This window comes from Periplaneta americana, chromosome 6 (assembly GCF_040183065.1).
Source record: "Periplaneta americana isolate PAMFEO1 chromosome 6, P.americana_PAMFEO1_priV1, whole genome shotgun sequence".
Lineage (NCBI taxonomy): Eukaryota > Metazoa > Arthropoda > Insecta > Blattodea > Blattidae > Periplaneta > Periplaneta americana.
Window position 1 is genome coordinate 99,745,686 of NC_091122.1, and position 26,630 is coordinate 99,772,315.

Below are 26,630 nucleotides of genomic sequence, written 5' to 3' on the forward strand. Positions count from 1 at the left end.
GTTGATATTGGCACGTCAATTAAAAATGCTAACACTTCATTGGTAGTCGTATGTTACTTCTTCTTGTGAACTAGAGCGGTGTCTGAGAAGGCCTAATTAATAAACAGACTCTTATCTCTTAAAACGAAAGCATCATGTTTGATACCGACTGGGTATTAATAAAATGCTGTCACTGTTCTTTATACCTCAAAGCCTTCCACTTTCTTTGATAGCGCCTGGGCTCAAATGAGCATGGCTTCTTTACCACTGCTGGTTATTGAGACTGCAAAAGAGAAATAATTTTTGCATTAAGATATATCTTACTTCAGGAGAAGATATATCTTACTTCAGGAGCAATTATAAAAATGATTGCTTAATGTTGCGGACCTTTTGCTTTGTTGCAACGATCAGCTAAGTTCAAGGAAATATTAGTTGTTCAGTGAACTTCTCCGCAATGTATTTGTAAGTGTTCGAAATGTAGAGTTCAAAATTGTGTAATGTTGATGTATTCTTTTATAATGTTTTGTGCTAATAGTTTTATGAAATTCATTTATTTATATTTAAAACCCATTGATTCAATCAGTTTTAGTCTTTCTAAGATCATAACGTATATTATATATTATTCATTAAGTGTACTGTGACTTCGATTCGATGACTTTGCTCACCAAATCTGTGTTAGGTAGGGTCTTGAGAGATCAGGCATGCCAAAATGTATTCAATGTATGCGAGTCCTTTAAAAGGATAAAAGCAGAACATAACATGGATATAAATGTTGTGCAGGTAACAAGAAAAGCCACTGGCATATCTACGAGTTTGGTCTGGTCACTGCTATTGTTAAGGATGGGAAGGAATTGAAACCAAAAGGATGTCTTCCATTCTCAACACCAAGAGAAAAATTCGACAGAAAAGAGAAGTTAAAGTTAACAGTTTTACAAACTGTGTACAAGGCAGAAAATTCGGAAATTCTATGCAGTGAATAAGAAAGCCCCACAAGTAGAGTATTGGTTCTTCTTTGACTGTTAAAAAAAACTAGAAATACAATCCCAACATAATAGACAAAATAAGAAAGACCAAATGCAAACAAGAAAACGCAATACAAGCACAAGAACAAAATAAATACATCACTCTGATATAGGGAAACTAAAATAGATACAACATTGCATATAGAACACGCTACAAAACATCTCAACACACAGACAAGACAGAAACAAATACAACTTAACAAGTGTATACAAACCATCTTGTAATAGTCGCAACGATTTCTACATTGGACAGACTGGAAGATCATTTTAAACACGTTACAAAGAACATATCACAGCCATAACTAAACCACACAACAATTCAACCTAAGCAGAACACTCCACAAACTCCAATCATAACTACAGCAACATAGGCACTGACATGAAAATACTATACATACAGCCAAAAAAATTAGAAACTTGACACTCTAGAACAATACAAAATTTACAATACACCCACAACACATCCTGAACACTCAACTGAATTTCAAAACACATACCTTTTTCGATACAATCATGAATACATCTCACCACAACAAGAAACCAGAAGATAGTGGTGGAACTCACTAGGATTCAAAGAAAGAAGCAAACAACGTCGAAACTAGTCAATCAGGTAACATAACACCAAAATCTATACTAATAATAAATCTGTAGCCGAAATTTTTCTGGTAATTTTCGATTTTCCAAAAATAATTGGTCCTAACATATATAATTAACCACCCTGAAACCGAAAATCGCTTTTTTGAAATTTTTGTTTGTATGTCTGTCTGTCTGTATGTTTGTTACCTTTTCACGCGATAATGGCTGAACGGATTTCGATGAAAATTGGAATATAAATTAAGGTCGTTGTAACTTAGATTTTAGGCTATATGGCATTCAAAATACATAATTTAAAAGGGGGTTATAAATGGGCCTGAATTAAATAAATCGAAATATCTCGCTTATTATTGATTTTTGTGAAAAATGTTACATAACAAAAGTTTCTTTAAAAATAATTTGCGATAAGTTTTATTCCGTGAAAAAGTTTGATAGGACTGATATTTAATGAGATAAATGAGTTTTAAAATTAAAATAACTGCCATCTAAGGCCATGTAATGAATTAAAAAACAAATGACTCCGTCTATAAGGGACCTTGGACAGCAACAATCGAAAGCTATGAAAGATAGCCTACAGAGAATGTTCTGTGCTTGTATGAAGTAATATCGGAAGCTAAATTAACCGATTTGTATGATTAATTAATTATTATTTCACCATTGGAAAGTGTAGTTTCTCTAGATGGACATAATGCTATAATGTTATTACAGTAACTTCTGATATAATATAATATAATATAATATACCGGTAATATAATATAATATAATGTAATATAATATAATATAACATAATATAATATAATATAATATAACATAATATAATATAACATAATATAATATAATATAATATAATATAATATAATATAATATAATTTAAGTTATTTGAAGGGTTCAGAACCATAGTGGGCCAAGTGCCATTTACTGAATACGTAGAAAACAAGGGTTAAAATTAAGTTATTGCCATAATTCAATGGAAACCTGTAACAAGTAAAATAAAATATACACATTAAATCTAAATGATGTCAATCTTCATTAAACAATGGCTGCATGTAATAAAAATTAAGAAACATGTTAAAGGAATTGTCATTGCACCAAATGAGTGTCTCTGGACCAAAATGATCGCATTTTAATTATTTGGATGCAATTTAAATTAAGTAACATATTAAACGATTTATCCTTCTATGAAACACGAATGTTCCCTGGATCAAGTGTCCTATTTTAATTATGTAATTACTTTATATTTATTTCTAACGGGTGCAGCGGAGCGCACGGGTACGGCTAGTTTATAATATTAACACAATGAAGTACGTAATTATTTAGAATAACTCTTCTCGGGTTCTCAGCCAGGTGAGTTGGAGATTAGCTTCCAAGCTTTGGACGGCTAGCTCAGCCATCTTCTTCAGAGACGAAGGCGAACTTGCGGATGCTGCGATGCATTTCCTCCCCGTAAAGGTGAACAATGTATGACTTGAGGCTTTCCCGGCGTTTGATATAGAATAACTCTTCTCGGGTTCTCAGCCAAGTGAGTTGGAGATTAGCTTCCAAGCTTTCGACGGCTAGCTCAGCCATCTTCTTCAGGGACATTACGATGCTTGCCAGAAGTTTTACTGTAAGTGATCACTCACTGCGGAGCTATCTTAAAGGGCAATGTCGATCTTAACACCTTTTGAGCGCTCGATTTTAAGTCTATGATTTTCCAGTCCTTGTTGAGATTCTTGACTGTGCCATGATTTTCTAGTATCTTATGGTAGCCATTGGGGGGTCAGTATGTCTTCCATTCTTTTGTATACTTTTTCTATTCTTCCGAAAACACGATCTGGAACCAGATAGCTATTACCGCATATCAGAAAGAAATGAAGAATGGTAGTAAATATACTGCTTTGCATAAAAAAAAGTAATGAGAATTACCATCATAATATTTTGGTTCTGATGGCACAAGAATCAGAAAACAGATGAATGGTGGAAGAGGTATTAGTTGCGGATTTTTTCTAGATTAAATAAAAAATCTATCAATGCATATGCGACTTGGTTAAATCCCCTTAATGGCTGGGTCTAATAGGCTAATAGCATTCCACTTCTGCCGGCAACCCCTAAGAAATGTAAATTGTCTGAAATATTATGTTGAAAACTATTTTATTTGACCTTGCATTATATGTATTTCACTTAAGGATTCGAACATCTATCGAGATTTGCTTTAACTAAATGACAGCATCTATCAAGTTTTGAAAAAACCTGGAAGGTTTGGTAGTCTCTACCTATGGCATGAATCAAGTTTTACTAAATCTGATTTCATAGGTTGATTCCATAGCTAGAAAACATACTATATCCACATATAACTCATTTTCGGAAATTTTTGCATCTATCGACTTTTGCAAAAACGTTCAATTACTTTCAATCTATTATCACACGGAAGTTCGACCAACTGGCCTTCCAGTTTGGTGTCAAGATTTACACACTGCACACCCACTGAAAATGGAATTAAAGCTACTCAAGACTTTCCTTATATCGTCAAGAAAATATGAATGCTTTATAAAAATTGTGAATTTTATAAAGTCTCTTTCATTGAATTCGCAATTGGTTGGTATATTATGTTAAAAAATCGATTCCTTTCGTAAAGTTTTGCTTCTGCACACCGAAGTTCACTCGCTTTCAAGAGGAAGGTATCTTCAACGAGTTTTCGAACTACGTCACGAAGTTCTTCAGTTGTTGAATAGTAAACCTTGCTATAATCAAACTTCTCTAAACATAAGCGCTGACTCTGATGGCAGTAGGAACTGTTGCCCCTTCTGCTCTGTTGATTTTTTAAAATAATGTCTGAATATGTTTCTATGTGAAGTACACGGAAGGAGGGAGGAAACATTTCATCTTAATAATTGTTATGAGAAGTGGAATTGGATAATAAGTCGATTCATGCTGTTTTTATTGGTGACTGATACCATAGACCAGGCTCCGCCAAGTCGAGTCAAGATCGCGAGAGGGCGTACAGGCCTACTTACGGCTTCCACTGCGGGCAGTACACTTGTACACTGCAGTCTATCAGTGGTGGAACCTATCGAGGTCGCTTGGGGGCACCAGTGCACTGCATTTTGCACCAGGAATATTTATGTGCTAAAAACATGAACCTTAGCAATGTAATGGATGATGTTATGCGAACAATTAATTTCATAAGGTCTAAAGGACTCAATCACAGGGACTTCAGGGCACTGCTTGATGGTATTAACAGTATGGGGATTTACTCTACCATACCGAGGTAAGGTGGTGAAATCGAAAAATTCTGGAACGTTTTCTCGCACTTAGAAATGAAACTGCCTTATTTATGGATGTACATGGGAAACCTGTTAGAAGCCTTGGACATGAAAGAATATATAAGAATAATGCAACAATTGTGCGAAGTTTCGAACGTAGATTTGAGGATATTAGAGATCTTGAACAACAATTTAAGATATTTGCAATATCTTTTTCAGTGAGTGTCCTGGATATTCCTGCTGAACTACAATTAGAAATACTTGATTTACAAAGCGATATTGAGCTAAAGGATAAGTATCAAAACAGAAAAAGTATTAACCATTTCTATACTTGTTTTCCACGAGAAAGGTTTCCTAAACAGTACAATCTTGCTGCAAGAATGTTGTAAATGTTCGGGACAACCTACGTATGCGAAACACTGTTTTGTTTAATGAAGTTTACAAAGTCACGTCACAGAAACAACTAAGTGATGAACAATTGAAAGCATGTTTGCGATTGGCTGGTACTAAAACAATAGCTCCGAGAATTAAATAGCTGCTTACTAACAGAAAACTGCAAAAATCACAGCGGATCTCTGATGTTTAAGAAAAAGTACTATTATTAGAGAATTGTATTTGAATAACAACGTTTGTACTGTTGTTTTATTTTGTTAATTGAATTGTATAGCAATGAGAAGAAGACAAACAGTATATTAATCTGTATAAAAGTGTATATTTTGTTTTGTTTCATTATTGTGCAAACATGCAAAAATTTGTTTCGTATATAGTTAACTGTACAAAATTGTATAGAGTACTGTTTTTCAGTATAGTGCAATTAACAGTGAAAGCGTGCTTCAATTAAAAGCTGAAATTAATTTACATTCTTATCACAAATTTGGTTCACATACAAGTTCTTAGCTCCGCCACTGTGGAAGCAGCTACCCTTGCCCGCAGCCGTACGTCAGGGCTTGAGGGTTTGTACGTACGCACGAGAGTGTAGTCACTTGACGGTCCCTGCCATAGACCTCTTTGTGTAAAAACTGTACCGATTGAATTTAATAATATTATGATGTTTTTTGAGTAAGCACTAACATAAACAGCAGTGGAAACAAATAAAAATCAATAAAATCTTAAAGCTGAGTTTAGTAGCTTAGTATCACATGAGTAGAAATATATAATTGAAGACCTCCCCAGAATAAGGGTGTAACTAACAAATCTATTATACATGTTTCAGGAGAAAGGAAAATATTTTCAGGGTCATATTTCATTAGGTCTATATTTATTAGCAAAACCATTTGACTAATTAAGGATAGAAGTTTATTCTGATATTTGATGCCAGGGGCGTATTTTGCGGGCTACCGGCGGTAGCCCAAGGAAATTACAAAAGAAAAAGTTTGTAATATAACATAATGTAATCATTTTGTATTATTAGTTTTACCATAGTAATTAAAATTAAAGTAATTGTTAGATATATTTTGTATAATAATAGGGTCAGCGGTAGCCCAAACCCTTTAACCAGTATACGCCACTGTTTGATGCAATAAGTTATTGTTATAAATTAATGCTTAAAAATTACTTTTTCCACCTAAGTTAAATATTTCATTAATTTGATGTTACATCCTTTTTCCCGGGAGGTCTTCATTGTACAATCTGTTAACTTATTTATCCCTTCCTGCCCCTGTGCTTAAATCAAAAGTCGACCTCTATGTCTCTACTAACTCAAAGTTAGCTTATTTTGTTGACATTTAACTCAGTGACTTAAGTTTTTAATGCAAGGGTATCACGATCACTTCTTTGCCTTTGTTCATGCCAAGAAAACTGATTCATTCAAAAAAATATTTCCTAGAATAATTGGCAGCATGGTTGAAAATTCTAAATTCTTATGCATTTACGTATTTATGTGAATTCTTAAAGGAACATACTTCAGTAATTACACTCCGTAACATTACATGTATAATCGCAGAGCGCTTAACTATTATAAAGCATTCATATTTTCTTGACGATATAAGGAAAGTCTTGAGTAGCTTTAATTCCATTTTCAGTGGGTGTGCAGTGTGTAAATCTTGACACCAAACTGGAAGGCCAGTTGGTCGAACTTCCGTGTGATAATAGATTGAAAGTAATTGAACGTTTTTGCAAAAGTCGATAGATGCAAAAATTTCCGAAAATGAGTTATATGTGGATATAGTATGTTTTCTAGCTACGGAATCAACCTATGAAATCAGATTTAGTAAAACTTGATTCATGCCATAGGTAGAGACTACCAAACCTTCCAGGTTTTTTCAAAACTTGATAGATGCTGTCATTTAGTTAAAACAAATCTCGATAGATGCTCGAATCCTTAAGTGAAATACATATAATGCAAGGTCAAATAAAATAGTTTTCAACATAATATTTCAGACAATTTACATTTCTTAGGGATTGCCGGCAGAAGTGGAATGCTATTAGCCTATTAGACCCAGCCATTAAGGGGATTTAACCAAGTCGCATATGCATTGATAGATTTTTTATTTAATCCAGAAAAAATCCGCAACTAATACCCCTTCCACCATTCATCTGTTTTCTGATTCTTGTGCCATCAGAACAAAAATATTATGATGGTAATTCTCATTACTTTTTTTGATGCAAAGCAGTATATTTGCTACCATTCTTAATTTCTTTCTGATACGCGGTAATAGCTATCTGGTTCCAGATCGTGTTTTCGGAAGAATAGAAAAAGTATACAAGAGAATGGAAGACATACTGACCCCCAATGGCTACCATAAGATACTAGAAAATCATGGTACAGTCAAGAATCTCAACAAGGACTGGAAAATCATAGACTTAAAATCGAGCGCTCAAAAGGTGTTAAGATCGACATTGCCCTTTAAGATAGCTCCGCAGTGAGTGATCACTTACAGTAAAACTTCTGGCAAGCATCGTAATGTTTCTGTTACAGTGCAGAACACATATACAGCGTGTTCAGTGTCAATGCATGTGCTAAAACCAAGAATTAAACCATGCGGTAGTATGTTAAACTCCACTTCCACTGTTCTTCTAGAAGTCAACATGATGTCAAAAGAATAAACTATGATGTTAAGAAACTCATGCAGTATTTAGAAGTAACAGGTGAGGCAATGGATTTCTAGCAGATGTGTCCCATTAAATTTTTGTGATAAAATTGTATTTTTGTGTTGAGACTAATGATTTTCTTCAATTTTATTTGTGTTTTAATGAGACTTATATATGAAGATGGACTGCATCCATCGATTTTTTTTTTAAATTCTATCTTTTGTGCCTAAAATTGACAAGTAATAAAAAAAAGTGCTTATATTTTTCAAATCTACTTTCATTGCCTCAGAACAAAGAGTGCTTTCTGTAAAAATTGTTGTTTTACAATAAATATTTGTGTGTTTAAATTTAAGAAATTTAATTTCTGTAAGATCTTGATTCTGCATCTATCAACTTTTGCAAAAACACTCCTCAATTTTCCGTGTAACATCCCTCAAAATGTTTTGATTAAATTTAAATTTACCAAGAGATTATTTAAGAAAGTCAACTGACAGCCATTTTAACTTTATTCATACCGGTGTTCTCAACGACCTGCTGATGTGGAAAAGGTTTTTCAACATTAACAAACTTCAGACCAAAATAAACAAATAGGCTTCAGGTGGATGATAGCATTGACTATGGTTTTGTCAGTTCTGAGATGGGACTATTGGTTTCTTTACATCAAAGTCCAAGTAGGCTACAGGTGTCTTATCCAGTTAGACAAGCCAGTTTGTTGTCAACCATCGTCATTTCTATAATCACAGCCTACATTTCGGTCTAGACCCTCTGACCTGTTCCAAAGTGCAATTAGATTTGGTACCACCATCTCTTTCTAGGTCTTCCTAAAGATCTTCTTCCGTGTGTTTTATAATTATTTGTAGTTCTTGTGGTGGTTGTGGCTGGCATACGTTCGACATGATTTCACCAATTAATTTGGTACCAGTAATATTTATTTTTTTAAAGGATTTTCTGCACTTTTAATTCTACTTTAATAGCCTCACTTTTTTCTCTTTCCATCAAAGTGTGTCGTCATAGACTATTTTTTAAATATGGTTTCTATTTTTGTCTTTTAATAGTTTGATTTAGTTCACGAAAAATATATTTCAAATTCAGTTATTCGTGGATAGAAGAGATTCAAGACCACAGCTCTTTCTACTGTTTGAGCTGAAAACTGGATTTTAACAACTCACCAGATAAATTGAATAGTGGCTGTAAAATAAAATTATTTCAGATTCCTGCTACTAGTACAATATCAGTACCGGTTGGTTGTATTTAATTTACGAAACCAGTTACTTCCATTAATGTTAACCACTTCAGAAGAATGCATTTTCTTCAATATTTCGGATAATAAATAAGAAAAAACAAATCACTACTACTGCTGCTGCTACTACTACCAGTACCACTAGTATCACCACTACCACCATCATCATCATCATCGTCATTACTGTCATTATTATTATTATTATTATTATTATTATTATTATTATTATTATTATTATTATTATTATTATTATTATTTTAAATTTTTCTTTTGTGTGTAACCAAGAATGTAGTAAGCAGATCCATGGCATTCTAAGATTTTACTTTTAATTTTCATTTTGGATGTCACCAGGAATGTAGTACCTAAACCAGATGTAAATTTTATGAAGTTTTAAAAATTCATGAAGTTTCCAGATTTTCGTGACATTTGTCCTATGTATAACATTCCATGTTACAAATTTCAATAATGATGATTTCTAGTAGTCGATTTTCTATTTTCTTTTATTAAGTAGGTCTATACACAGTCATTTTAAAATATAATATGTAGGTTACTGAAAGACTTCTATTTTAGTGCGGTACCAGTATTGATATTTAAATATAAGAAAAAATTACTGATATCCGGAGATCTCAAATTTTAAGCCATCATTCATTCATAATTTTCTGCCCAAGGGCAGTCTTTCACTGCAAACCCAGCATTCTCCAATCTTTCCTATTTCCTGCCTTCCTCTTAATCTCCGCAAATGAACCCTATACCTTAATGCCCCCTATAATTTGATATCTTCTTCTGCCCCGAACTTTTCTCCCGTTGACCATTCCTTCCAGTGCATCCTTCAGCAGGCAGTTTCTTCTTAGCTGTATGTGCGAAAATGTCGTAATGATATCACAAGAGAATTTCAAGTAAACGTTTAGATGTTTTGGAAAAGTGAGATAAGCTACTATAGAAACAACATACGACCACAGTCTAGCATATACAGTCACCAGTTGATGAGAGTAGGCTACTAGGAACAATAAATAGACTGTGTCGGTACTATTTCGCATTCTGTGATGAGGCGATAGTAGCGATCCTAATGGTTAACAACTATCTATGGATGCATATTCCTTACGTATTGAGCTTCGTCACTGTATACGATCCAGAACCTTCAGAATGAGTTGACGTCATAAACATAGCCTACTCGTATATGCAACAAAACTGTATTGTATTCCAATTACATCAGTACAAATCAAAGGAAAGCAAGCAAGTCGAAAGGATAGAGCTCACTGAGTTCACGATCGAAATACAAAGGAACTCACGCGTAATTCATTTTAAGACGCAGGAGGAAAAGCTGGTCAACTTATCAAGTTAATGATATGCCAGTTTGGTTCATATTTTAAAAAACTGCATGTTTATTCAGACATGTTGATTGGTTGTATTCTATTTCGTTGTGATAAATCTTGTGCCTGCAGGCAAATTGTTATGTTGGCTAGGAAAAGTTGTTAAACGTGTTTTATATTTAGAAGACACTGGACTTCAGAATCGGGTTTAGTGGCCGATTATGTTATACAATAACTTCTTAATTTTTTGAAGTATGTGTTATATCATTTTAAAACTGGTCAAACACTTATCTCCATCTCCTTCTCTTTCAATTATGAAAGAGAGACTTCCATTACGTTTGGAAGGGAAACAACTAATTAGATAATCACGTAACGAATATTCTGAATATAGCGGCACTGATACCACTCCCTCATACTGTGAATAAATCTGGATCAGAATTTTCCAGAATATCCGAATTCTGGTTGAAAATCCAGATTAGGTATATCTTGTGCCTACTGAAACCATCGATTCACAATAATTTAGAATAGGCCTAAAGCAACAAATACTATGCCATTTCTACGAACTGCAGGCGCAAAAAAGCAGAATTAAACAAACTGTGCCTTACATAATATAGGCCCAGTATCTCACAACAATCGTTCTAAAGATCTAAAGAGTGTCATCAAGACGACACATAGTCTGCTTTGTCATTATATTATGCTTTGTACATAAAAAAATAGTTTATCATGTTATTTGTTGCATTGATGTCTGCGTTAAATAACCACATTCTGAAGTTTCACTTCAGTTTTGATCTCCGTTAATTCATTCGACAATCGTTGACACTCTTCCGAACGCATATACACTTGCGAAATCACATTTTTTTAAAATAATTTATTGATCGATCAGCGCATTTAGCGCTATACAGACCACTCCTTGTTCACGATAACCCCTACGCTTGTCGCTTAGCCTAGTTAGTTTGTGCGAAATTACATGAAACAGCTATTCACAGAACAGAAGCAAAAGGGAAAGAGAGGTTGAAAGAAATAAAAAAGAATGAAATAGAAAGAGAATGTTAGGCAAAACAAATACGGAGAAAGCGAAGACATTTGTCTTAATTTATAAACTATACTATTTAAGCGAATAAACTTAATTTTCCACAAATTTATGTAGAATAACGGTATGGGTAGGCCTATTGTAGGTTATCATTTCTAATAGTACAGAATGCGGCAGAAACAATGACCCATTTTAAATTGCGCGCCATTGTTGGAAACTGTTTCATAGAGAGTTGATATTGGTACCAATGTGTAGTGCAGTTCAAAGCATTGCCATGGATAAATATAATTATATGGATTATATATTTATCCAGGGCATTACCAGTCAGTATGGAGCGTTGGTCAAACGAACATCGTGCGTTTGCAATTGAAACATTTTTCAAAAGTGATGGTGCCATACGAACGCAGCGTTTGTTTCGGCAACATTTTGACATTGATCGGAATGATAAAGTTCCGTGTCGGAAGTTGATTACAAGATGAATCCAGCAGTTCAGAGCAACAGCATCTGCAGCAAACAAGAAGCCCCCTGGAAGGCCACGTACTGTTCGCACCCGGACAACATTGCAAGAGCAACAGCTGCTTTAGAGCGAAGTCCAACGCAATCAGTTCGTCGGCATTCGCAAGTCCTTAACTTCTCGGACAGAAGTGTGCGACGGATGTTCCATCCCTACAAACTCCAAGTGGTACAACAGTTATTGCACAGAGACCTGGAGGCACGTCAAACTTTCTGTACACAGCTGCTGGAGACGATCAACACTCAACTCGATTTTCTCAACAAGTTCATGATGTCTGACGAGGCCCATTTTCACTTAGGCTATCGGGCTATGTGAACAAGCAAAACTTTAGGTACTGGGCGCCTACCAATCCTAATCAGATACACGAAAGACCACTTCATAGCGCAAAAGTTACTGTGTGGTGTGGCGTGTCTGTGCAGGGTATTCTTAGTTCGTAAATTTTGAGAATGATGCAGGTGGCAGTGTCACTGTAACAGTTGTTATGTTGCAACAGTTCGTAATGCAGAAAATGCGCTGTAAAAATATCCAATTGCAGTCGTTGTGGTTCCAACAGGATGGTGCAACCGCTCACACAGTCAGAACGTCCATGACAACCTTCCGCAGAATGCTTGCAGAGCATCTTGTTTTCCGCTTTGGTGATGTCCACTGGCCAGCCAGTTCGCCCATAGGCTTGTGATTATTTTCTGTGGGGATTACTGAAATCCAAAGTATATGCTAACAGGCCAACAACTCTTCAAGACTTGAAAAACAACATTCACGCCGAAATCAAGGCCATAACAGGCGATACCTACTCTTCGTAAGTTTATGATGAACCTGCGTGTTCGTGCAGAAGATTGCAGCGTCAACAATGGTGGACACCTGAATGACATAATTTACAAAAATTATGATTTATTTAACGACGCTTGCAACTGCAGAGGTTACATCAGCGTCGCCGGTGTGCCGGAATTTTGTTCCGCAGGAGTTCTTTTACATGCCAGTAAATCTACTGACATGAGCCTATCGCGTTTAAACACACTTCAATGCCATCGACCTGGGTCGGGATCGAACCCGCAACCTCGGGCATAGAAGGCCAGCGCTATACCAACTAAGCTACCAAGGCCGACCATAATTTACAAAACGTGACATGTGTGATCAATTGCATGAAGTGTTCTTTCGAACACTGCACACTAAGAATGTGTAGTTGGATTTCTGATTACCCCACACTTTTCCCATCAAATTTTTCCCAACCATTATTTTTCCCAATATACTAGCTCCCAAAACCCATTTTCCCAATACAAATTTCTCAAAGCATTTTATATGTTTCCCAATACGGGATTTCAAGATTTACGAAATAAAGTAGTGATTAATGTGTGCTTTTATTTACAACTTTCTGAAAAATTTATTATACAAAATTGTGCCTTAATGTCCCACCCAGCCTTTCTTCTTCTCTGAAGAAGGTATACTCACTAACAATATTTTGAATACGAGCTTGAATGCAGAGCCACTTCTTTTTTGGTTTCTTGCGTACCACTTGACCTAATTCCATCTGTGCAATCGTTGTCTCTGTATCAGCTTCTTCTTTAACGAATTCATTTAAGAGCCCATAAACTAGTGGATGGTGTTTGCCGACTACAATCATAAATCGGTTATGCCATCCTTCGCTTATGTTGTTCGTGCGGTGGTGGCCCAGTAACTTCTCCTCATAACCGTTCCAACTCTCGGGAGGGTAGCATGGCGGTAATGCATCCCTGCGACCTCTTCGCGGATGTCCTCTAATGTACTGTACGTATGATCAAAATAGTCCATAACAGGAAGAACCTCATCTGGGACAATTGATTAAACTTTCTTGGTTTAGCGCATGGTCATGATCACCTTCCTTCAAAATATTGATAGAATTTTCTGTAGGCCTACCTTCAGTGATCGCATTGCCCCTGAATTCATTTTTGGGGATACATGACCAATAATCTTTTCCGTTTTTTGTATTCCTTCTGTGATATATGAAACCATCTAACAGTAATTTCTTACCACCTCTCGATGAAACAAGAATTTAAGTCCATCCATTTTTAAATCCGAAACAAAATTTGTACCTATAGTTACCATCAATAAAGAAGAATACAATAGAAGAAAGGAATCGAGTAATAAAGAAGAAACTTGTAACTAATACTTACTATCTATAAATAAGAATACAATAGAAGAAAGGAATCGAGTAATAAAGAAGAAACTTGTAATTAATAGTTACCATCAATAAAGAAGAATACAAGAGAAGAAAGGAACCGAGTAATGAAGAAACTTGTAACTATAGTTACCATAAATAAAGAAGAATGCAATAGAAGAAAGGAATAGAGTAATAAAGAAGAAACTAGTAAATATAGTTATCATCAATAAAGAAGAATACAATAGAAGAAAGGAATCGAGTAATAAAAAAGAAACTATAGTTGCCATCAATAAAGAAGAATAAAATAGAAGAAAGGAATAGAGTAATAAAGAAGAAACTAGTAACTATAGTTACCATCAATAAAGAAGAATACAATACAAGAAAGGAATCGAGTAATAAAAAAGAAACTATAGTTACCATCAATAAAGAAGAATACAATAGAAGAAAGGAATCGAGTAATAAAGAAGAAACATGTAACTAATAGTTACCATCAATAAAGAAGAATACAATAGAAGGAAGGAACCGAGTAATAAAGAAGAATCTTGTAACTATAGTTACCATCAATAAAGAAGAATACAATAGAAGGAAGAAACCGAGTAATAAAGAAGAAATTTGTAACTATAGTTACCATCAATAAAGAAGAATACAATAGAAGAAAGGAACCGAGTAATAAAGAAGAAACTTGTAACTATAGTTACCATCTATAAAGAAGAATACAATAGAAGAAAGGAATCTAGTAATAAAGAAGAAACTTGTAACTATAGTTACCATCGATAAAGAAGAATACAATAGAAGAAAGGAATCGAGTAATAAAGAAGAAACTTTTAACTATAGTTGCCATCAGTTAAGAAGAATACAATAGAAGAAAGGAACCGAGTAATAAAGAAGAAACTTGTAACTATAGTTACCATCTATAAAGAAGAATACAATAGAAGAAAGGAATCGAGTAATAAAGAAGAAACTGTAACTATAGTTGCCATCAATAAAGAAGAATAAAATAGAAGATAGGAACCGAGTAATAAAGAATAAACTTGTAACTATAGTTACCATCTATAAAGAAGAATACAATAGAAGAAAGGAACCAAGTAATAAAGAATAAACTTGTAACTATAGTTGCCATCTATAAAGAAGAATACAATAGAAGAAAGGAATCGAGTAATAAAGAAGAAACTTGTAACTATAGTTGCTATCAATAAAGAAGAATACAATAGAAGAAAGGAACCGAGTAATAAAGAATAAACTTGTCACTATAGTTACCATCAATAAAGAAGAATGCAATAGAAGAAAAGAATAGAGTAATAAAGAAGAAACTAGTAACTATAGTTATTATCAGTAAAGAAGAATACAATAGAAGAAAGGAATCGAGTAATAAAAAAGAAACTATAGTTACCATCAATAAAGAAGAATACAATAGAAGAAAGGAATAGAGTAATAAAGAAGAAACTTGTAACTATAGTTGCCATCAATAAAGAAGAATACAATAGAAGAAAGGAACCGAGTAATAAAGAATAAACTTGTAACTATAGTTACCATCTATAAAGAAGAATACAATAGAAGAAAGGAATCGAGTAATAAAGAAGAAACTTGTAACTATAGTTGCCATCAATAAAGAAGAATAAAATAGAAGATAGGAACCGAGTAATAAAGAATAAACTTGTAACTATAGTTACCATCTATAAAGAAGAATACAATAGAAGAAAGGAACCAAGTAATAAAGAATAAACTTGTAACTATAGTTGCCATCTATAAAGAAGAATACAATAGAAGAAAGGAATCGAGTAATAAAGAAGAAACTTGTAACTATAGTTGCCATCAATAAAGAAGAATACAATAGAAGAAAGGAACCGAGTAATAAAGAATAAACTTGTCACTATAGTTACCATCAATAAAGAAGAATGCAATAGAAGAAAGGAATAGAGTAATAAAGAAGAAACTAGTAACTATAGTTATTATCAGTAAAGAAGAATACAATAGAAGAAAGGAATCGAGTAATAAAAAAGAAACTATAGTTACCATCAATAAAGAAGAATACAATAGAAGAAAGGAATAGAGTAATAAAGAAGAAACTTGTAACTATAGTTGCCATCAATAAAGAAGAATACAATAGAAGAAAGGAACCGAGTAATAAAGAATAAACTTGTAACTATAGTTACCATCTACAAAGAAGAATACAATAGAAGAAAGGAACCGAGTAATAAAGAAGAAACTTGTAACTATAGTTACCATCTATAAAGAAGAATACAATAGAAGAAAGGAATCTAGTAATAAAGAAGAAACTTGTAACTATAGTTACCATCGATAAAGAAGAATACAATAGAAGAAAGGAATCCAGTAATAAAGAAGAAACTTGTAACTATAGTTGCCATCAGTTAAGAAGAATACAATAGAAGAAAGGAACCGAGTAATAAAGAATAAACTTGTAACTATAGTTACCATCTGTAAAGAAGAATACAATAGAAGAAAGGAATCGAGTAATAAAGAAGAAACTTGTAACTATAGTTGCCATCAATAAAGAAGAATACAATAGAAGAAAGGAACCGAGTAATAAAGAATAAACTTGTAACTATAGTTACCATCTATAAAGATGAATACAATAGAAGAAAGGAATCGAGTAATAAAGAAGAAACTTGTAACTATAGTTGCCATCAATAAAGAAGAATACAATAGAAGAAAGGAACCAAGTAATAAAGAATAAACTTGTAACTATAGTTACCATCAATAAAGAAGAATACAATAGAAGAAAGGAACCGAGTAATAAAGAATAAACTTGTAACTATAGTTACCATCTATAAAGAAGAATACAATAGAAGAAAGGAATCGAGTAATAAAGAAGAAACTTGTAACTATAGTTGCCATCAATAAAGAAGAATACAATAGAAGAAAGGAACCGAGTAATAAAGAATAAACTTGTCACTATAGTTACCATCAATAAAGAAGAATGCAATAAAAGAAAGGAATAGAGTAATAAAGAAGAAACTAGTAACTATAGTTATTATCAGTAAGGAAGAATACAATAGAAGAAAGGAATCGAGTAATAAAAAAGAAACTATAGTTACCATCAATAAAGAAGAATACAATAGAAGAAAGGAATAGAGTAATAAAGAAGAAACTAGTAACTATAGTTGCCATCAATAAAGAAGAATACAATAGAAGAAAGGAATCGAGTAATAAAAAAGAAACTATAGTTACCATCAATAAAGAAGAATAAAATAGAAGAAAGGAATCGAGTAATAAAGAAGAAACATGTAACTAATAGTTACCATCAATAAAGAAGAATACAATAGAAGGAAGGAACCGAGTAATAAAGAAGAATCTTGTAACTAATAGTTACCATCACTAAAGCAGAATACAATAGAAGGAAGAAACCGAGTAATAAAGAAGAAATTTGTAACTATAGTTACCATCTATAAAGAAGAATACAATAGAAGAAAGGAATCGAGTAATAAAGAAGAAACTTGTAACTATAGTTGCCATCAGTTAAGAAGAATACAATAGAAGAAAGGAATCGAGTAATAAAAAAGAAACTATAGTTACCATCAATAAAGAAGAATACAATAGAAGAAAGGAATAGAGTAATAAAGAAGAAACTTGTAACTATAGTTGCCATCAATAAAGAAGAATACAATAGAAGAAAGGAACCGAGTAATAAAGAATAAACTTGTAACTATAGTTACCATCTATAAAGAAGAATACAATAGAAGAAAGGAATCGAGTAATAAAGAAGAAACTTGTAACTATAGTTGCCATCAATAAAGAAGAATACAATAGAAGAAAGGAACCGAGTAATAAAGAATAAACTTGTCACTATAGTTACCATCAATAAAGAAGAATGCAATAGAAGAAAGGAATAGAGTAATAAAGAAGAAACTAGTAACTATAGTTATTATCAGTAAAGAAGAATACAATAGAAGAAAGGAATCGAGTAATAAAAAAGAAACTATAGTTACCATCAATAAAGAAGAATACAATAGAAGAAAAGAATAGAGTAATAAAGAAGAAACTTGTAACTATAGTTGCCATCAATAAAGAAGAATACAATAGAAGAAAGGAACCGAGTAATAAAGAATAAACTTGTAACTATAGTTGCCATCAATAAAGAAGAATACAATAGAAGAAAGGAACCGAGTAATAAAGAATAAACGTGTAACTATAGTTACCATCTATAAAGAAGAATACAATAGAAGAAAGGAACCGAGTAATAAAGAAGAAACTTGTAACTATAGTTACCATCTATAAAGAAGAATACAATAGAAGAAAGGAATCTAGTAATAAAGAAGAAACTTGTAACTATAGTTACCATCGATAAAGAAGAATACAATAGAAGAAAGGAATCCAGTAATAAAGAAGAAACTTGTAACTATAGTTGCCATCAGTTAAGAAGAATACAATAGAAGAAAGGAACCGAGTAATAAAGAATAAACTTGTAACTATAGTTACCATCTGTAAAGAAGAATACAATAGAAGAAAGGAATCGAGTAATAAAGAAGAAACTTGTAACTATAGTTGCCATCAATAAAGAAGAATACAATAGAAGAAAGGAACCGAGTAATAAAGAATAAACTTGTAACTATAGTTACCATCTATAAAGAAGAATACAATAGAAGAAAGGAATCGAGTAATAAAGAAGAAGCTTGTAACTATAGTTACCAACAATAAAGAAGAATACAATAGAAGAAAGGAATCGAGTAATAAAGAATAAACTAGTAACTATAGTTACCATCAATAAAGAAGAATCAATAGAAGAAAGGAATCGAGTAATAAAGAAGAAACTTGTAACTATAGTTACCATCAATAAAGAAGAATACAATAGAAGAAAGGACCCAAGTAATAAAGAAGAAACTTGTAACTATAGTTACCATCTATAAAGAAGAATGCAATAGAAGAAGGGAATGGAGTAATAAAGAAGAAACTTGTAACTATAGTTGCCATCAATAAAGAAGAATACAATAGAAGAAAGGAATCTAGTAATAAAGAAGAAACTTGTAACTATAGTTACTGTTAATAAAGAAGAATATCTGATTTGGGAAAGATGGATATTGGTAAAAATATATTGGGGAAAATACGCGTTGAGAAAAATTAAGTGTGGGAAAAATCTGGTTTGGAAAGATGGATACTGGTAAAAATGTATTGGGGAAAATAGGCGTTGAGAAAAATTAAGTGTGGAAAAAATCTGGTTTGGAAAGATGGATACTGGTAAAAATGTATTGGGGAAAATACGCGTTGAGAAAAATTAAGTGTGGAAAAAATCTGGTTTGGAAAGATGGATACTGGTAAAAATGTATTGGGAAAAATACGCGTTGAGAAAAATTAAGTGTGGGAAAAATCTGGTTTGGAAAGATGGATACTGGTAAAAATGTATTGGGGAAAATACGCGTTGAGAAAAATTAAGTGAGGAAAAAATCTGGTTTGGAAAGATGGATACTGGTAAAAATGTATTGGGGAAAATACGCGTTGAGAAAAATTAAGTGTGGGAAAAATCTGGTTTGGAAAGATGGATACTGGTAAAAATGTATTGGGGAAAATACGCGTTGAGAAAAATTAAGTGTGGGAAAAATCTGGTTTGGAAAGATGGATACTGGTAAAAATGTATTGGGTAAAATACGCGTTGAGAAAAATTAAGTGTGGAAATAATCTGGTTTGGAAAGATGGATACTGGTAAAAATGTATTGGGGAAAATACGCGTTGAGAAAAATTAAGTGTGGGAAAAATCTGGTTTGGGAAGATGGATACTGGTAAAAATGTATTGGGGAATATACGCGTTGAGAAAAATTAAGTGAGGAAAAAATCTGGTTTGGAAAGATGGATACTGGTAAAAATGTATTGGGGAAAATACGCGTTGAGAAAAATTAAGTGTGGGAAAAATCTGGTTTGGAAAGATGGATACTGGTAAAAATGTATTGGGGAAAATACGCGTTGAGAAAAATTAAGTGTGGGAAAAATCTGGTTTGGAAAGATGGATACTGGTAAAAATGTATTGGGGAAAATACGCGTTGAGAAAAATTAAGTGTGGAAAAAATCTGGTTTGGGAAAGATGGATATTGGTAAAAATGTATTGGGAAAAATACGGGTTGGGAAAAATTAAGTGTGAGAAAAGACGTTTGGGAACAGTGAATTGGGAAGAGTATGGAGGAATGAGATTTATGCATGCTTAAAATGTGTAAAATTGGGTCATTGTTTCTGCCGCATTCTGTACAATGTTTTTCTACTTACAAGCATTTTCATAATATAAAATTGACATAAATGTTAAAAAACGATATATACCGGTACACTGTTTTGACTCACGCGTAACAAATGCTTTTATGAAGAGATCTTTGGCTAACTCTCTTAGCTTGGAGGCTGTTTGGACTTTAAATATTAGCAACCAAAAGTAGGCTAGAAATTATTCTGCAATATTGGTCTCCAGAGTGGAAGTGAAATAACCCTGCAGATATTCAGAGTGAACAGCTTATGTTGTACACAACAAAAAGTGTATTACCATATTGGTGGAAAGTTCATAGTTTTCTTAGATAAAATGTTTTCTTCCAAATGTTTAAGACAGTTTTATTCGGTAACTATGGCTAGTAGAATCGTGATTTTTTATCATATCGATAGAAAATCTAATAATGAATAATTTATTCCATTGGCGTATTTCCATAGCGTGGACGGTTTCCGTGTAAATTTAATTTAAAAGCACTTTCAAGTCACTGAACATGCGAACAGATTGCAATGTTGTAGTCAGAGTGGGAGAGGTTCACCTAGGAAACAGACCTGAGTTCGTTGACCTCTTACATTTATATTACGAGAAGAAAGAGCAGTGTGTTAGCGGCGATGTTGCTAGATTGCTCGAATTTCCAACTTAATTTTGTAATTAACCGTGCGTTTAATCACAAAACGTAATGTAAGTTTTCTATTTATTTAAGTGTACCCTATCGTCCCGTTCAATCTGTAGGTTTATTTCACTTCCATTCTGTACAGTTCATTTTGTTGGGAACACAGGATTCTGGAGAAATGTTGGATTTCTCATTTCATTTCTCACTTCTTCTTACGGAAGAAACAAACTAAAGAAAACATTTAAATATAGGCATATTTCGAGATTATGATCTTTTCTGTTTTGATATCAAATAATGTTCTACTAATTTTTATTAAATTTAATATATTTCTTGTGTATTATTTCAGGATAATAAAATACGCAATTAGGTCAATTTTCAACAGTGTTCATTAAAGTTCATAAAATGCAATACAATTTTATAAACAATACAACTGTTGTATTGTTTATTAAATTTTATTGCATTTTATTTCAGGAAAAATTGACTCGTAAATACTGAATATAAGCAAATCAGTCCAAAGATTCAAGAGAAATCTCTGTACAAAGAACAATGCCCGAAATACTTTTCAGTGATATTTAAAATGTGTAGTTCCGCGAAAATCTGACTTTCTTTTATACTTTGTACAATGAAGAAATAGAAGGATAAAAAAGAAATACAGGAAAATATTTGTCACATTGACAATCAGAAAATCTCACTCTTAAGAAAGGCCGACTTCATAATAAATATATATAATTATGTACATAAATAAACAAGTAGCTAAGTAAGTAAATAAATAAATATTGAATAAAATAATTAATGTGACTTTTCAATGTTCAATACTAACACAAAAATCTACATCTCTCCAAAGCTTACCATTCTGTAGTAAGGCCCACATCGAACCATATACAGAGTTGGGGAGATAAAATCGGCCCGTCTCATCTCATTTGATTTGAAAATTTTGTTTTTCAACGAAATGGAATGAAATGAATAAATGAATTTGTCTTGTACTAACCTTCATAATAGATGTTGAAAGTGCCCTTCACTAACATCTAGATTCTATACACTTCTGTGCACTCTTAACAGTTCATATACAGTAGACACGTGCCAATTCCTCATGGGTAACAGTGCGGTGCTATTCCTGATGTTATCCTTCAGTTCGTTAATAGTATGGGGATTCTGCTCGTACACTTTTCTCTTCAAGTACCCCCATACATAAAAGTCGCATGTCGACTAATCTGATGACCGTGGTGACCACAAGCCTTTGCTCACAGACCGCTCTTCATTGAACATCTGATGAATACGCGTAAGTGACCTCTCAGATGTGTGAGATGTTGCTCCATCTTGTTGAAAGAAGCAGTAAATACGCTCCTCTTCTGTTAGTTGGGGATAAAATTCATCCAAGAAGGTCAAGTATACATCCGTGTTGACTGTGGTGTCTAAGAATATTGGACCTATAATGCTTTTCGCAGTCATAGCGCACCATACACCAATCTTCAGATGTTCACTGAAGAGCGGACTATGAGCAAAGGCTTGTGGCCATGTCGCCCATGGCACCAGATTTGTCGACATGTGACTTTTATTTATGGGAGTACTTGAAGGAGAAAGTGTACGAGAAGAATCCCTATTATTGATAAACTAAAGGACAGCATCAGGAATAGCATCCGCACTATCATCCGTGAGAAATGGGCACGTATCGATATGAACATGTTAATAATAATAATAATAATAATAATAATGATTTATTTAACCTGGCAGAGTTAAGGCCATACGGCCTTCTCTAACACTCAACCAGGAGTAAAGACTGCGTTACAAAAACACTACAAATTAACAAATTACACTACAATTTTACACACAAAACTGAATAAGATAATAATAATAATAAAAAATAAACAACAAATAAGAAGAAATCAGACATAATATATAACATACAGAAAGAAAGAAAAAAGCATAATAATATGTGAACAGCAGGTCAAAATAAATGAGGCATACAAAAAAAAAGACAATTAATAATAATAATAATAATAATAATAATAATAATAATAATAATAAAGAAGAATAGTAATAATGATAATAATAATAATAATAATAATAATAATAATACTAATAGTAGTAATAAAATAGTGCAGTACAAAGTATACAGTGAATACAGATATTTCTAAGTACACACAATAAGGAAAATTAAGATTATATATAGCTCAACTTATCACATTAGAGATATAACATTATCGGAAAGTATGAAAACAAAAATATAAAATAAGTTGAATATCATTAGAACATAAAAAAAAATGTGAATACGTGGAAACATGCAATACAACACTTGTCATAATAGTAAGTTAGTTTGGCAACTCGTCATAAGATAATTTTCTAACTTGGATTTGAAAGAATTCAATGTTCGGCAGCCCTTGACGTCAGGCGGCAGAGAGTTCCAGTGACGAGAGGTAGCAACAGTGAAGGATGAGGAATACAGAGACGATGCGTGAAGTGGAATTTCTAGCGTGTTATCGCGTTCTGCTCGAGTATTAATATTATGATAGCGAGAGAGAGTATGAAATCGAGCGAATAAATAATAGGGGGATGAAGAGTGCATAATTCGATATAAGAGAGAAAGTGAGTGCAGATTTCTCCTCTCATGTAACCTAAGCCATGATAACTTCTCGAAAGAAGGTGAGATATGATCATAGTATCGAACATTACAAATGAAGCGGACGCACGCGTTATGAACACGCTGTAGTTTCTGAGCGGAATCAATCCTGAGATCACTGAACAAAACGTCGCAATAATCGAAGTGAGGTAGAATGAGTGTCTGTACCAGCGTCTGTTTTAATTTAGATGGATAATGATACAATCTTTTTAGTGAATGGAGAATAGAGAATGCCTTCTTACATGTATATTTAATATGCGTATCCCAATTTAGATTAGATTCGAAATTTAGATTAGATTCGAAAATTTAGATTAGATTCGAAAATTTAGAAGCGTCAAGATGTTGGTGGGGGGCACTTTCAACATCTATTATGAATTTTACAATTCATTTTGTCTTCAGATAAATCTAATATAATATAATGAAAATTTTAAGTTCAATCTACAAGATTTATCTATTTTGCAAATGTTTATTTCTACATAAAGTTTTCTTTATATCCAAATTTATATCTCCGAAAATTTTTCTACATAAATTTTTCTACATAACCCTTTTTACTTATAGACATACTACATAAAACTCATGAAAATATATTTGTCATGCATATTACAATGTACATTTGTTAAATTTGTTCAAGGTTTAGATTACGTGTCTCTTAACATATCTGATGATGCCGAAAAGGCGAAAAAGTTAATATTTTATATACAATGTTGTAGCAAATAAACATTTGCAAAATAGATAAATCATATAGATTGAACTTAAAATTTTCATTATATCTATTATGAAGGTTAGTACAGGACACATTCATTTATTCATTTTATCCATTTCTTTGAAAAAAGGTTGTTTCAAATCAAATGAGATGAGACGAGCCGGTTTTATCTGCCCAACTCTGTACAAGACTGTAGAGTACAATTACTATAGCTTACGTCTAGTATTGATGTTATGTTGGAGGGAACTAAATTAAATCGATTATGGTTATTTATGTTCTATGTTTACGTCAATTAAACGTAATGCTGCATTACAATTAAATTCATGGTTGTGGGATAACGATTAGCATATTCTGACCATGAAACGAGCGGGCCCGGTTTCAATTCCTGGTTGGGAAAAGTTACTTGGTTGAAGTTTTTTTCCTGGGTTTTTCTCAAGCCATTAAGAGAAAATACTGGGTAACTTTCGGCGCTGGACCCTGAACTCATTTCGCTGGCATTATCACCTTCATTTCAATCAGACGCTATTTAACTATCGCAATTGGTAAAGCATCGTAAAATAAACCAATAATAATAATAATAATAATAATAATAATAATAATAATAAGAAGAAGAAGAAGAAGAAGAAGAAATACATGGCACACAGCCAATGGAGAGCCAACGTCAACCAGCTGACGGCTGGCCTCACGCCTATTTGCCTCAGCAGAGGTAAAGATCATTCAACCAATACGTGTGGTCAACACATGATCCCCTCAGCCGTTACAGCTGTCTTACGAAACCGGATTTCATTACTCCTTATTGCTCCCCAAATTCATCATGATGCTGGCTGGGCATTAGAAGTTTCATGAGGAATCGAGCCAGCGCTCATTGTGTATTGATAGTCCATTGCTGAGCGGAAATAATGTTTTATAGGCACCAGTTTTATTACTGAAACCGAATTTTTTAATACTGTAGAAACTGTAATACTGATCCATGTAATAGCCTATGACAAAACGTGGTGATTCATTTTTAAAAAGTGAAGGAAGACTGCCTGTAATTTTATACATTTGCGTTTATTATTAGTAAGAGTACTAGTGATACTAGTAATAGAGTGGTGGTGGTGGTGGTGGTAACAGTATAAGTGGTGATGGCGGTGACGGTGGTAGTGGTAGTAGGCCTAGTAGCAGTACGAGTAGTTTTATTTATAGACGCTTTCAGCTGCAGAAGTTAAGCTTCGAAATTCGACGTGGGGGGGGAAAATGGCCGACAATCTTGCGTGGAATCCTCTATCAGACATAGTATTCTTTTACATGCCCTAACTTGACGGGACGAAAGCCAAGGCCTTACTTCCATCTAGAAGGAAGCCACGCTAAGGATTTTTTTTTGACACGATGACACACTTTTTTATCGTACGGTCTACGCTTTTGGCAACAATTCACTTCCTTCTTCATGTTACGAATGATACTACCATTTATCCAAAGTATTTTATTTTATTGAACTACTGCACAAAAGATATGTATAAATTAAATCATTCAATGAACACCAAAATAAGTATGAACTTTAGTTTCCTATATTACAAATAAAAGGCATTTGTTTCAGTTCATTTATAAAATATTATTTGTTATATAGTAGGCCTACACAAATTTAATTCACATAAATAACTACCGATATGTCGTATATTGTAATCATTCCTAATATTCATTTTTATTTACAAAGTGGATAGTTATAAGTGACATGACTGTTAAAATAATGTCACAGATGTACTGAGACTCATTTTTAATTACAAATATCGAAGTCATTTCTTAAATCTTTGACTCATGTGTAACCAATGTGTTTATTAAAGGTAATAAGTTCATGGACAATGAGCCAGTTATTCCCTATTTTCCACTATACTTGTTGTGCTGTGTTGTAGCCTTGAGATTTGAAAACTTCAATGAATTCACAACGAGTAGTATTAACCACTCCATATTTACTATAATAATTAATTCTCTTGCAATTAGTTTTTCCGCCAATGCTAGGCAAACCGCCTCATTTGTCAGTTTATTCTGTGTGTGATCTGTGGTTTATTCTACGTAAAAAAATACAAGAAGGAAATCGAGGTTGAGAGCCAATGCGTGTTTATGTTTCAAAAAAGACATGTAAAATTTAAAATAAAATGTGTGTTGTGGAACATTCACTGGCAAACTGGCTCGTCAGATACTGAATATGAACAAAAAAATATGCAACCAGTAATTTACGAAAAGACGTTGCAAAGAGACAGAGAAACAGCAGGTATATCTAAACCTACATTTTCGGTCAGGAATTCCAAGAACAATTAGGCCTAATATATCTGCAAAAATCCCGCAATCGATTTCTTGTAGCACCACTATACTATAAGAGAAGTCACAAAGGGATCATTAATGACAAGTGCCAAAAAGTCTGTTCTTTTT

At 33.2% G+C, this 26,630-nt stretch overlaps 1 non-coding gene across 1 annotated transcript; it reads right to left on the reverse strand.

Moving 5' to 3' along the window:
- Positions 1–12,987: 12,987 nt before the first annotated feature.
- On the reverse strand, positions 12,988–13,061 carry TRNAR-UCU (transfer RNA arginine (anticodon UCU)). Its single transcript has one exon. It is a non-coding gene; the product is annotated as a tRNA-Arg (tRNA).
- Between the last annotated feature and the right edge of the window lie 13,569 nt (positions 13,062–26,630).